General features: G+C 38.1%; 1 protein-coding gene across 38 annotated transcripts in view; it reads left to right on the top strand.

Annotated features, from left to right (window-relative positions):
• Window positions 1-12,557, top strand: part of TFDP2 (transcription factor Dp-2) — a 179,420-nt gene that overhangs the window by 111,456 nt on the left and 55,407 nt on the right. The window contains exon 1 of one of the 38 annotated variants that reach the window (XM_070238270.1): window positions 4,479-4,602. The exons of the other annotated variants lie outside the window; for them this stretch is intronic. The gene's annotated coding sequence lies outside the window, so the exon portion shown is untranslated. Of the gene's footprint in view, window positions 1-4,478; window positions 4,603-12,557 lie in introns of those variants that run through there. 38 annotated transcript variants of the gene reach the window in all.

Raw genomic sequence — 12,557 nt, 5'->3', positions numbered from 1 at the left:
CTCATAAGAATCATCTGAGGCACTTGGTGAAAATACGCATTCCCACCTAGTTCCTGATTCTTTAGGTGTCTGGTGGAGCCTGGGAATGTGTATTTTGAATAAGAGGGACCCTCCCCTCCCCTACACCTCTCACCCCCTTTGCGGTATGACCAGGCGCATGTGGGAAGAACTGTGAAGGATTGGAAGAACCAGGTTGTTTGAGGCCATATGATAAACTTGTTCAATTATTAATCAGAAGATATATTGTCAAAAAACAGGCAAATTCTAATTAAGCAGGTGGAAGAGAAATGAGAAAATTAAGAATTTAAGTTTCCTTGACTGAGCAAGGTAATAGAAAAAGAACAAAATGACATCTTTTGACTAAAGATAAAGAAGCCAGTGAAAAAGCAGCAGGATCAAACCTGTAGATGAGATAAATGTTTTTGGATGGACATTTAAAAAATATTGAAAGGGAATGGTCCTACAAAAGAAACCTAGTGAGAATGAACTAAGTGATTTCTCAAATCTTTTAGCTTTGAGGTTTAGTGAACTAATTAAAAACAATTATAATATTCCAGATACCAGATCTTGAATTAAGGAGTTCAGTTAAGAAATGAAGAGGCACTGTTTAAATGCTGGCATGTGGGAAGATGGAGAAAGAAATTTCTTTTCCTTTCAAATTGAAGAATCCAGGGTATTTATGGTTCTGGATACCAGAGAAAGAGGGAGCTAGCTAATCGTTTTAAAAGGTGTCCTACAAGTGAAAATGCTTATCAAAGCCAAGAGAACAGATTGATCCTCTAGGGAAAGTCTGTAGGAAAGACTGACATAAAAGATTTATTGACCCATTAGCAGTATGCCCTTGGGGCTATAGAGCTGTTGGTTATGGCCGTTTCAAGGATCCTTTCTTTGGTACATGGAAAGGTTCTGGTTAGATGGTCCATTTGGGGGAATCCTAGAAGTCCTGTGTTCTGACAGCTGTAAAAACATCCAGACTTTTGCTTCCTTGCCTGTGATAAGTAGGAATGTGCATTTCAGACCTTCTGTCCTGTCTGTACCCCATAGGATGCTTGATTTCCCTTTTGGAACCACATACAGAGGGGGAAGTTCTGTAGGTCACTTTAACCATTATACTTTGGAGATATTATGAACTTTTATCTTTTTCTCACCCTCTCCTTTATAGTGACGTTGTGGTCACCCAAGTTAAAAAGTTTAGTAATGGTGATGGCCTTCAGATTTAATCTTAGGAACTTTGAACATGATTGAGTACAACAAAAAAGCGCAACAAAATAGAGCATAGCAGTGTTATTGTGTGCAGATGGGTAGGGCACGTTGTACCTATACTAGTAGCTAGCTATTAATAGAATGAAAACTTATTTTAAAAAATCTGAGTATGTTCAAACATAAAAATGAAGGAAGTCAGGGTAACTGCGGGGTTTATTTACCTTTACTCCCTAAACCTGACATACACGTTATACATGGACATGCTATATTTCACTTGTCTCACAGGTTGGGTATTTCCAGTTGGATATGCTGTCTTTTCAGATTGCTTTTGTTATTAATATATGTTTCATTTATGAAGACAGTGCTGTCGATCTATTGGACCTGAGTTATTTTGCAGATAAAGGTGATAGATATCCCTGAGCCATCCATGTCTTTTCTCCCTAGTCCACTCTTTCTTCAGTGACATATATTGCTTTCTAGATGGCTGGCTGAAATTAGAAATACAGTCGTAAGGTTGTGGAATCTTTTCTCTTTGCAGAATGAATTGGCTTATTCCAGGATCGACCTATGACTTGACCTCATTAGTACTGTATTTGAAACTGATCGATAGTCCTTTATAACAGTTATTAACAAAGAGTTAAAAGGGTAGTATGGGAAGAAAGAAATGCTTGACACTTTCTTTTTCTGACTCTATTTATTCTTTGCTGGAGATGTTAATCATGAATGAAATAAAGCATATGATACTGTCACATAAATAGATCAGTGGGGCAAAATAGTCAATAAATTGACCCAAATAAGTAAATGAGCAAAGTAGCATTTGATATCAGCTTGGGGGAGAGGGAGTGGATTATTCACTAAAAGTAGCCATCTAGAAAAAAAAATTAGTTATTCACTTCTCACATCAAGTAAATTCCAGATGGATTAAAGATGTAAAATCTTAAATGAAGGCATTAAAGTATTATAAGAAGACATAGGAGATGTTTGATATAATCTTAGGATATAATTAATGATAACTAATTTTGAAGAACAACATATACAACTGGAAATGCCAAACCTGTAAGATAAGTAAACACAGCATGCCCTTGTAAAATGTGCATCTCCAGGGTGGGGAGCAAAGATAAATAAATAAACTTTGTAGTTTCTCTGACCTCATTCGTTTCTGTAGACCTTTTTATGTATGACAAAAAAGTCATAAAAGGAAAGAACTATAGTATTGACTACATTTTTTAAAAATGTGCAAAGAAAATCATGGATAAAAGCAAAAGACTTGGGGCCAGCCCCGTGGCCGAGCGGTTAAGTTTGCATGCCCCGCTTTGGCAGCCCAGGGTTTCACTGGTTCAGATCCTGGGTGCAGTCCTAGCACTGCTCATCAAGCCGCGCTGAGGCAGCGTCCCATGTGCCACAACTAGAAGGACCCACAACTAAAATATACAACTATGTACTGGGGGGCTTTGGGGAGAAGAAGGAAAAATAAAATCTTAAAAAAAAAAAAGCAAAAGACCAATGTCAAATTAGGAAAAATATTTACAGTGGGTAAAAGAAAGAATGTACTTATTCACTTAAATTCCTTTAAATTTAAAAAGGCTCTACCAATTAAAAATCACCAACAGCCAATAGAAAGATGGGCATAATTCTCAGGAAGGAAAATTTAGATGACTTTTAAACAATATGTATCAGCCTTATTCATAATAGTAAATTAAAAGCAAAAGAAAATCAAAATATGAAATACTATTTTTAACCTAAAAATTGACAAAAATAAAGTTTGATAACCTACTGAGTTGATAAGAAAATGTGAAAATGGACACTTTCATATATTTCTGAAGGGAGAGTGAATTGGTGCAGCCAGTCAGTACAACCACTATGTGTAAAGACATATGTTATTGCAGTATTACTTGTAGTAATAAAAGATTTTACTGTTAATAATGCTTGTAATACTAAAAGCTTTTCCATTACTAAGGAACTCAATAAGTAAACTGCTAGAACCATAAAAAGAAATGCTGTGGAGCTGACAAAGTAAATATTGAGGTAGAACTATATATACAGGTATGGAAAGATATCTAAGATAGATACAGTATTAAGTGGGAAAAAAACAACATGCAAACCGATGTAGTATTCGACCATATGTGTAAGGAAAAAAGGATATTTATGCATATATGTTTGTATATGCCTAGATATTTCTGGAAGGGTATATACAAACTGGCACCAGTAGCTGTCACTGGGGAAGGGAGTGGTTAAGTGGTGGTTGGGGATGGCTCATTGTGTACTCTTGTCTCATTAATTTGTATCATGTGCTTCCATGCAGACATTCAGGATTCATCCATCCATCCGTCAATTCATTCATTCATCCAACAAATATTTGGTGAACTCTGCCATGTCCCAGGCATTGTGCGAGGTGCCGGATATAGAGCAGGGAATGAAATAGTGAAGCCCCTGTCCTTGTAGAACTTAACATTCTGAGAGTGGGTGGGTTATGGACAGATAATAATCACATAAGCAAGTGAATATAAATATGTAATATATCATACAGAGATAAATACTCTGGTGAAAATCATGTTAAGTTAGGAAGCGCTGATATAGGGTGGGCAGGCATCTCTGATGCAATAACAACTGAGCAGAGACTTGAAGGAAGCTGGGGAATAAGGCACGGAGATCTGTGGGGGAAGAGAGTTACAGGCAGAGGAAACTTCAAGGGCAGAGGCCATGAGGCAGAAATTTGCTTGGCATAGTTTGAGGAACAACAGAGTGGCCTGGGTGGTTGTAGTGGAATGAAATGGAGGTTGACAGGTGATCAGGTCAGAAAGGAAGGGTACAGGTGACACAGGGCTCAGTAAACCATCGTGAGGACTTTCGCTGACAGATGCAGAGCCAACTGGAGGGTTTGAAGAGAATTACGCCACATAGTAGGATCACCCTGACTGTTGTGTGGGGATAGAACAGTGCTGTTCGGTGGCATAATGTGAGCCACTGAGGTAATTTTAAATTTTCTAGTAGCCACATTTTAAAAAGTCCAAAGAAACAGGTAAAATTGATTTTAATGATAGATTTTATTTAACCCAATATATCCAAAACGTTAACATTCAACATGTAATCAATGTAAACAAATTATTGATGAGACATTGTACATGTTTTGGGTTCAAAATCTGATGTGTCTTTTACACTTAGAGCACATCTCAGTTTAGATGGGAAATTTTTTTTTGCTGAGGAAGCTTTGCTCTGAGCTAACATCTGTGCCTATCTTTTCTGTTTTTAATATGTGGGCTGCTGGCACAGCATGGCCACTAACAGAGAGTATAGGTCCCCGTCTGGGAACTGAACCCGGGCTGCTGAAGTGGAGCTCACTAAACTGAACCACTAGGCCTCTGGTACTGGCCCTCAATTTAGATGCTAACTTTTCAACAGGTGAGGTGAAATGCAGTACTACCAAAACAGTAAAGCTGTATTTAATGGGAAAATATTTTATATTGCTTCAGTTTTAAATTTAAATTAATTAAAATTAAATAGATTTAAAATTCAGGTCCTTAGTCATACTAACCACATTTCAAGTGTTTAGTAGCCACCTGTGTCTAGTGACTACTGTACTGGACAGCGTGGGAATCGAGTGGTGGGTGGGCCCCGTGCAGAGGCGGGTGATGCGTCAGGAAGATATTTCAGTAATTCAAGCAAGAGCTGGTGACTTAGACCAGAGTGGTAGCGTCGAGTGGGTGAGGAGTGGTTGTCTTCAAGATATATTTTAAAGATAAAGCCAAGAGGATTTATTAATGGGTTGAATGTAGGATATGAGGGAAAGGGAGGAGTCACCAGTGATTTTTTTTGGTCTGAACAGTTGAAGAATGGAGTTGACTTTTACTGAGATGAAGAGACAGATGGGAGAAGGAGGTTTCCAGGTGGGCTGGGGAGCAGTCAGGAGTTAGATTTCGGATATGTTACGTTTGAGATACCTGTTAAATATCAAAATGGAGCTAGGCAGCTGATATGTGAATCTGAAGTTCAGGAGAGAGGTTTAATCTGGAGAAGTATACACAAGAGTCGTCACAGCCCCTAGTGAGGAACAGTTGACAGAGAGAAGTTGGAGGGGGCCAACGTAGGGGCCCCGGAACGTTTTTGGAGAGGAGGAGCCAGCAACCAAGATAAGAAGGAGAAGCCAGTGGGTTAGGAGGAGTACCAAGAGAGAATGGTGGTTTGGATGCCAACTGAAGAGTTATTTCAAAGGAAGATGTGATTTAAATTAAAAAGTCAACTATTCTTGGTAGGTTAAAGTTAAGTTGAAAGCTGGGAATCGACCATTGGATTTAGCAACATGGAGATGATCTTGACAAGAAGTATTTCAGTGAAGCTGTGGGGTGTGGAAGATGGGAGTGGGTTCAAGAAAAACAAAGTAGAGACATAGAGACAGCAAATGTTGATTTTTGTGAGTTTTGTGCTGTAGAGGCCAACAGAAATGTGTTGATAGGTGGAGAGCTTTGCATGGCTAAGCAAAGTTGTTTTTGTTTTTTGTTTTTAAGATGAAAAACATAACACATGCTCATGTGCTGATGTGAATGGTTCAGCAGAGAGGGAGAGACTTATGGTGCAGGAGACTTGTAAAAGAGAGTAGCTACAGGGGTGCAGTGTAGACAAATACATGAACTACCTGTTTACAAATAAATTTTAATAAAATAGCCACAGTTGAGGTAAGAGAGAGGAAAAGCAAGAGGATTGTATAATCTATAATTAGCCTCTTACTAGTAAATATGCACTTGCCTACCTCACTTTTTCCCATCATTTTCTTATTAAGGTGTAATTTACATATAGTAGAAGCAACCGTCTTTAGCCTGGAGTTCTACGAGTTTGACAAACACATATACCACCGCCAGCCAGGTCATTTTTTAACTTTTATTTAGGGCTGTGGGTTGGCTTATTCTGCCAAGTTAGACCCTGTAGATATGGGATATACTACTCCTTCTGATTTGAGATATTTATAAACCCATAAAATAGGTGTGTTCATTCCTACAGTAAATTACTACCTTGGTTCTTCTAGGAGGATGTGATATAGACTTGGGTGAAGAAAGTTTTTCCAAAAGCTCATTCACGCAAAAAAAAAAAAAATTTTCCGGAAAGTCAGTCCTGTGAAAAAATAACTTATACGGGCATCATGTAGACAAACCGCAATTATTTGACTGAATCTTTCATTCTAATTGGATATATTGAAGGTGATTAACTGTAACTGGAACCCCCTAAAGAATTATGAGTGAAATCTTTGCTGTCTAGACAATTCCAAATGGAAAACAGAAAGATTCCAGTTACTCAAGAACTTGAAATAAAATTTGAGCCAAAATTTTGTGCCTGTGCCAAGATTTGGCGTAAGTTTCTAGCTCTTTTTCCTAGCCACTTCCCTAGGTGATTGATCTCATTTAGTTAATTCAGGGAATTGCCAGAACCCAAATCCAGGCAGGTCTTTAAATTTTTGTTTTTAATAAATACATCAAGTGCCAGGAATTGGCTGCTGGACGGTGTCGAGCCCCTGTTGCCAAGAAGCTATGAATGAAGGCCAGGCACTTATGAAAACTTATTTAGACTTGGTTTGGTTTACTTCTCTTAACCCGGCTGAAATTTTGGGAGAATGGATGTTTGTAACCTATTTAAATATATCCTTTTGAGTAAAAAAAAATATTATATTTCTACTGCTGAAACTAGTTGATTTGATGAAAGTAAATTATGTCTAAATACATGGCTGTTATTTCTGGATATTACACTTAGTGAAATCCCAGTGGAGCCCCTTTAACTGCTTCTAAAGCAGATTTCGTTTTTACGAACTTTAAAACACAGATACTTCATTAATAGATCCTCATCTTGTTTTAGCAGCTGTGACTGATTCTCTCTTGCTCTCTTTTTTTTCTTCAGAATGGCAGTAGGTTGTTTTTTGTTTTTTGCTGAGGAAGATTCTCCCTGAGCTAACATCTGTTGCCAATCCTCCTCTTTTTGCTTGAGGAAGATTAGCCCTGAGCTAACATCTGTGCCAGTCCTCCTCTATTTTTTTGTATGTGGGTCACCTCCACAGTGTGGCTGGTGAGTGGAGTAGGTCCGCGCTGGGGATCCAAACCTGCGAACTTGGACTGCTGAAGCAGAGCACATGGAACTTTAACCACTTGGCCGTGAGGCTGGGCCCAGCAATAGCTTTTTAAATTATAAAATAAATGCATGCATGTTAATAAATTTTTTTTCAAATAATAAAAGTATAAAACATTCTTCCATGCTACTACCAGAGCTAACTTTATTAAATTTGTTGTTTATGTTGCCAGACTTTTCATGCATATGCAAACTTAGGTGTATATGTAGTTTTTAAGATAAATGGAATCATACGAATCATATTCTCTAATAATGGAAAGCTTTTTCTATGGCAGTACGTACTTATAATTTTTTAGGTGCTGTATAACATTCTATCATATATGTTTACCAAAAGATGTTTAAACATTTACATTGTTCCCAGGTTTTTGCTTTTATGCTCAATGTTGCAGTCCCAGGACATGTATAGTTGTTCTTATCTGCTCAGTGTATTAGGATACATATCTAGCAGAAGAACTGCTGGTCAGAAGATACGCCCATTATTAATCGTGATGTTGTTGCAGAGGCCAGGAATCAGCTTGCCACCTAGGCAACGGAGGACATTTGAAAGGATATTTGCAGAGGTGGAAAGAGGCTTTAAAATGTGTATAATTGTTTTTAAAGCATTTATTTAAAATTTCGTACTCTAACACACAGTCCCATTACTCCTTTCTCATAACGTCAGACTGCCCTCTAGAAAGGCTCGTCAATACTCCCTCCACCAACAGAGTGTGTTCCCTCTTGAGTTCGGGGGACAGTGTCACTTGCACGAGTACTTGACATATAGTAGGTACCAAGTAAATAATTTTTTTTTTTAAAGATTTTATTTTTTCTTTTTCTCCCCAAAGCCCCCTGGTACATAGTTGTGTATTTTTACTTGTGGGTCCTTCCAGTTGTGGTATGTGGGACGCTGCCTCAGCATGGATGGATGAGCGGTGTCATGTCCGCACCCAGGATTTAAACTGGCGAAACCCTGGGCTGCCGAAGTGGACCGTGCAAACTTAACCACTTGGCCACAGGGCCGGCCCCAATAAATAATTTTTAATGCACCCATTTTGCCCCATCTTTACCAACTCAGGGCCTTATCAAAGTTCTTAATCTTTTTCAATGTGGTAGATGAAAAGGTTTCTTTGTTTTTTAAGCATATATTTTTTATTATTAAAATCAAGCATCTTTTTATATGATCACTGACATTTATATTTCTTCGTGTACTCAGCTTAGTTTTATTTTGAGGTATTATCTTATTGTTACTGACTTAAAAGTGGGAAGTTAAGTAAATAAATTTTTTTTGAGGTAACATTGGTTTATACCATTATATAAATTTCAGGTGTACATCATTGTATTTTGATTTCTGTATAGCCTACATCATGTTAACTACCAAAAGTCTAGTTGCCATTTGTCATCATTCAAATGCTCCCCTTTACACTTTTCACCTTCTCCCCACCCACTTGCCCTCTGGTAACCACCAATCTGTTCTCTGTATCTATGTGTTGTTGTTTTATCTTCTGCATGAGTGAAATCGTATGCTATTTGTCTTTCTCCGTCTCACTTATTTTGTTTAGCATAATACCCTCAAGGTCCATCCATGTTGTCACAAATGGCAAGATTTCACCTTTTTATGGCTGAGTAGTATTCCTCTGTGTATATATTCCACATCTTCTTTATCCATTCATTCATCGATGGGCACTTAGGTGTTTACAAGTCTTGGCTATTGTCAATAATGCTGCAGTGGACATGGTGCATATATCTATTCAAATGAGTGTTTTCATGATCTTTGGATAAATACCCAGAGTGGAATAGCTGGATCATATGGTAGTTCTATTTTTAATGTTTTGAGGAATCTCTATACTGTTTTCCGTAGTGATGGCACCATTTTACATTCCCACCAGCAGTGTAGGAGGGTTCCCTTTTCTCTGCATCCTCTCCAACAATTGTTACTTTTTGTCTCTTTAAAAATAGCCTTTCTGACAGGTGTGAGGTGATATTTCACTGTGGTTTGATTTTCATTTCCCTAATAATTAGTGATGTTGAACATCTTTCCGTGTGTCTGTTGGCCATCTGTCTATCTTCTTTGGAAAAATGTCTGTTCATAGCCTCTACCCATTTTTTATTCAGGTTGGTTTTTTTGTTGTTGAGTTATATGAGTTCTTTATATATTTTGAATGTTAACTCCTTATTGGATATATGATTTGCAAATATCTTGTCCCAGTTGGTAGGTTGTCTTGTTGTTTTGTTGATGGTTTTCTTTGCTGTGTAGAACCTTTTTGGCTTGATGTAGTCCTGTTTATTCATTTTTGTTCATTTGTTTCCCTTCCCTGAGGAGACATATTCAAAAAGATACTGCTAGGACTGATGTCAGAGATCGTACTACCTATGTTTTTTCTAAGAGTTTTATGGTTTCAGGTCTTACATTCAAGTCTTTAATCCATTTTGAGTTAAATTTTTTTTTTTTTTTTTTAAAGATTTTATTTTTTCCTTTTTCTCCCCAAAGCCCCCCCGGTACATAGTTGTGTATTCTTCGTTGTGGGTTCCTCTAGTTGTGGCATGTGGGACGCTGCCTCAGCGTGGTCTGATGAGCAGTGCCATGTCCGCTCCCAGGATTCGAACCGACGAAACACTGGGCCGCCTGCAGCGGAGCGCGCGAACTTAACCACTCGGCCACGGGGCCAGCCCCCATTTTGAGTTAATTTTTGTGTATGATCTAAGATAATGGTCTACTTTCATTCTTTTGCATGTGGCTGTGCAGTTTTCCCAATACTATTTATTGAAGACTTTCATTTCTCCATTGTATATTCTTGGATCATTTGTCAAGAATTAGCTGTCCATAAATGTGTGGGTTTGTTTCTGTGCTCTTGATTCTCTTCCTTTGATCTGTGTGTCTCTTTTTCTGCTAGTACCATGCTGTTTTGCTTATTATAGCTTTGTAGTATACTTTGAAATCAGGGAGTGTAATCCCTCCAGCTTTGTTTTGCTTTCTCAGAATTGCTTTGGCTGTTTGGGGTCTTTTATTGTTCCGTATGACCTATGTGTTGCAAATTTGTTTACTAAGTCTGAGATTTGTCTTTTAAGTTTATTGAGTTATTTGCTATTCAGAAAATATTTATTTTTAGATAGTCAAATCTGTCGATCTGTTTTCACTTAAGATTTCTAAATTCTGAAACATGCTTAGAAGGGCCTTCCTCATTTGTAAATTATTTAAAAATTATTATGTTTCTTCTAATACTTTCATAGTTTTGATTTTTATATTTAAATATTTTATTTTTCTGGAGTTTTTTTTTGTGCAAAATGAGAAATTAAAACCTAAGATTTCTTTTATTGAAATGGACAATTTCTTGTCTCAACAACATTTATTAAGTAATCCACCCTTTCCCCATTGATTTGAAATGCTACCTTTACCGTACATAAAATTTTCATGTATAAATGAAGCAATTTCTGGAGTTTAGTATCTGTTTTATCCATTTCTTTATCTGCTTCTTAGCCAGTATCACATTATTTCAGTCACTTCAGCTATGTAATAATTTTGAAATCTGTTAGGCTAAAGTTCCCCTCTTCCCCATTATTCCTTTTTCTCAGAATTTTCTTGCCTGTTCTCTGCCTTTACTCCTCTAGATACACTTTAGAATCAGTTTGTCAAATTTATTAAGTTCCCTCTAAATTCTTTTGGTGTTAACTGACATCACAGATCTGGCTTTAATGATGTTTTTCTTTTTGTTTTTGACCAATGTTTTATATTTCTAATTTTCCTTTAGTGTTAGGTTTAAAATTAGGGTCAGTCTGTTCCCCAACCTTAATTATCTCTTTTTGTGTTTCTTGCTTAAGTATTTTTGCAAATTTTTGACTTTTGCTTCTAACATGATGTATAAGAGATGCTCTCATCTTAAATATTCAGCAGCATTAAGGTCATTTTTAAAAACCATCTGATAACCAGACTTTTTCAGGGCTGTGTTCTTCCTCACATGGGTCTGTGATGTGTTCCTCTCCTGCCTGGGACTGAGTTTACAGCACATGGCTATCAATTATAAAGCTCATGGCGGCCTGGTGGCCAAGTGGTTAAGTGTGAGCGCTCAGCTTCAATAGCCCAGGGTTTCGTAGGTTCAGATCCTGGGCGCGGACATGGCACCGCTCATCAGGCCATGCTGAGGCAGCGTCCCACATGCCACAACTAGAAGGACCCACAACTACAATATACAACTATGTATTTGGGAGATTTGGGAAGAAAAAGCAGAAAAAAAAATTATAAAACTATTCCTCCCCCTAGGATCATAGATTATTATTCTCCAGTTAGATGGATTCTTAAACAGGTGAATAACCATATTTGGAGTGTATTGATAATAACCTTAATCTTTAGCAATTGATAAGATATACATGTTATATTGAAAAAAATCAGTTGCACAGTTACACAGTAAGGAAACTGATAATGCTGGTTGTTCAGTCCTATTTTAAAAACAAACTCAGTATAAGTTATGAGACCTGTTAAAAAGTTGTTACTTTTTATGCAATTTAAGCTACATTACAGTAAGTATGGCATCCGGATGAGGGAAGGTGAGAGCTCCAATCTGTGCTAATCAAACAGTTTGTATAGTTCTGTGTGCTTGTTGGGTCAGGGACTAAACCAGCTGCTCGGATACAAAGCTGAGAGACATAGCCCACTTACCGGAGAACTGCAAGTGAGTGATGACAGGTTAACGAAAAGCCAGAAGCCAGCATCCAGGACCTAGACCACAGAGGCTGGGGACAGCTTTTAAGGAGGAGGCGACATACAGAGCAGGGGCTGTGGAGGTGCAGCTGTGGCCCTCACTACCTATGGGACCTTGTATATGTTCAAACCTCACTCTGTCTCAGTTTCTTCGTGTGTGAAATGGAGTCAGTAATTATATATTTCGCGCTGTTGTCCCAAGCATTGATGCAGTGATGTATACGTGGGGAGCCTAGACTCTAGCACATAGAGATAGCTCAGAAAATGACTGGAATCCCGTTCTGAAGTGCTGGAAGGTTGGAGTTGTCCCAGCAGAAGGGAAGGTGTGTGCCAAAGCTGGGGTGGTTGAACTGGGGCCTTTCCGGAACTGCAGAGTATTTAATCAGAGTGGAGTTAGGGTGCATGTGGAGGGAGTAGTTGAAGACGAAGCTGGGCAGGAAGCAGGGGTGAGATTTCCAAACAGGAACTTTGTGGCGTGTTGAAGAGTCTGAGAGGTGGTTAGGAAGTGTTGTGGAGTCTTTGAAAGCCTCAGGTAAGGGAGTGTCCAGAACAGTTTCTCCAGGTGAAAGACTGATTT

The sequence above is a fragment of the Equus caballus genome, chromosome 16 (genome assembly GCF_041296265.1).
Source record: "Equus caballus isolate H_3958 breed thoroughbred chromosome 16, TB-T2T, whole genome shotgun sequence".
Taxonomy (NCBI): domain Eukaryota; kingdom Metazoa; phylum Chordata; class Mammalia; order Perissodactyla; family Equidae; genus Equus; species Equus caballus.
This window is presented reverse-complemented; position numbering and strand designations above follow the sequence as displayed.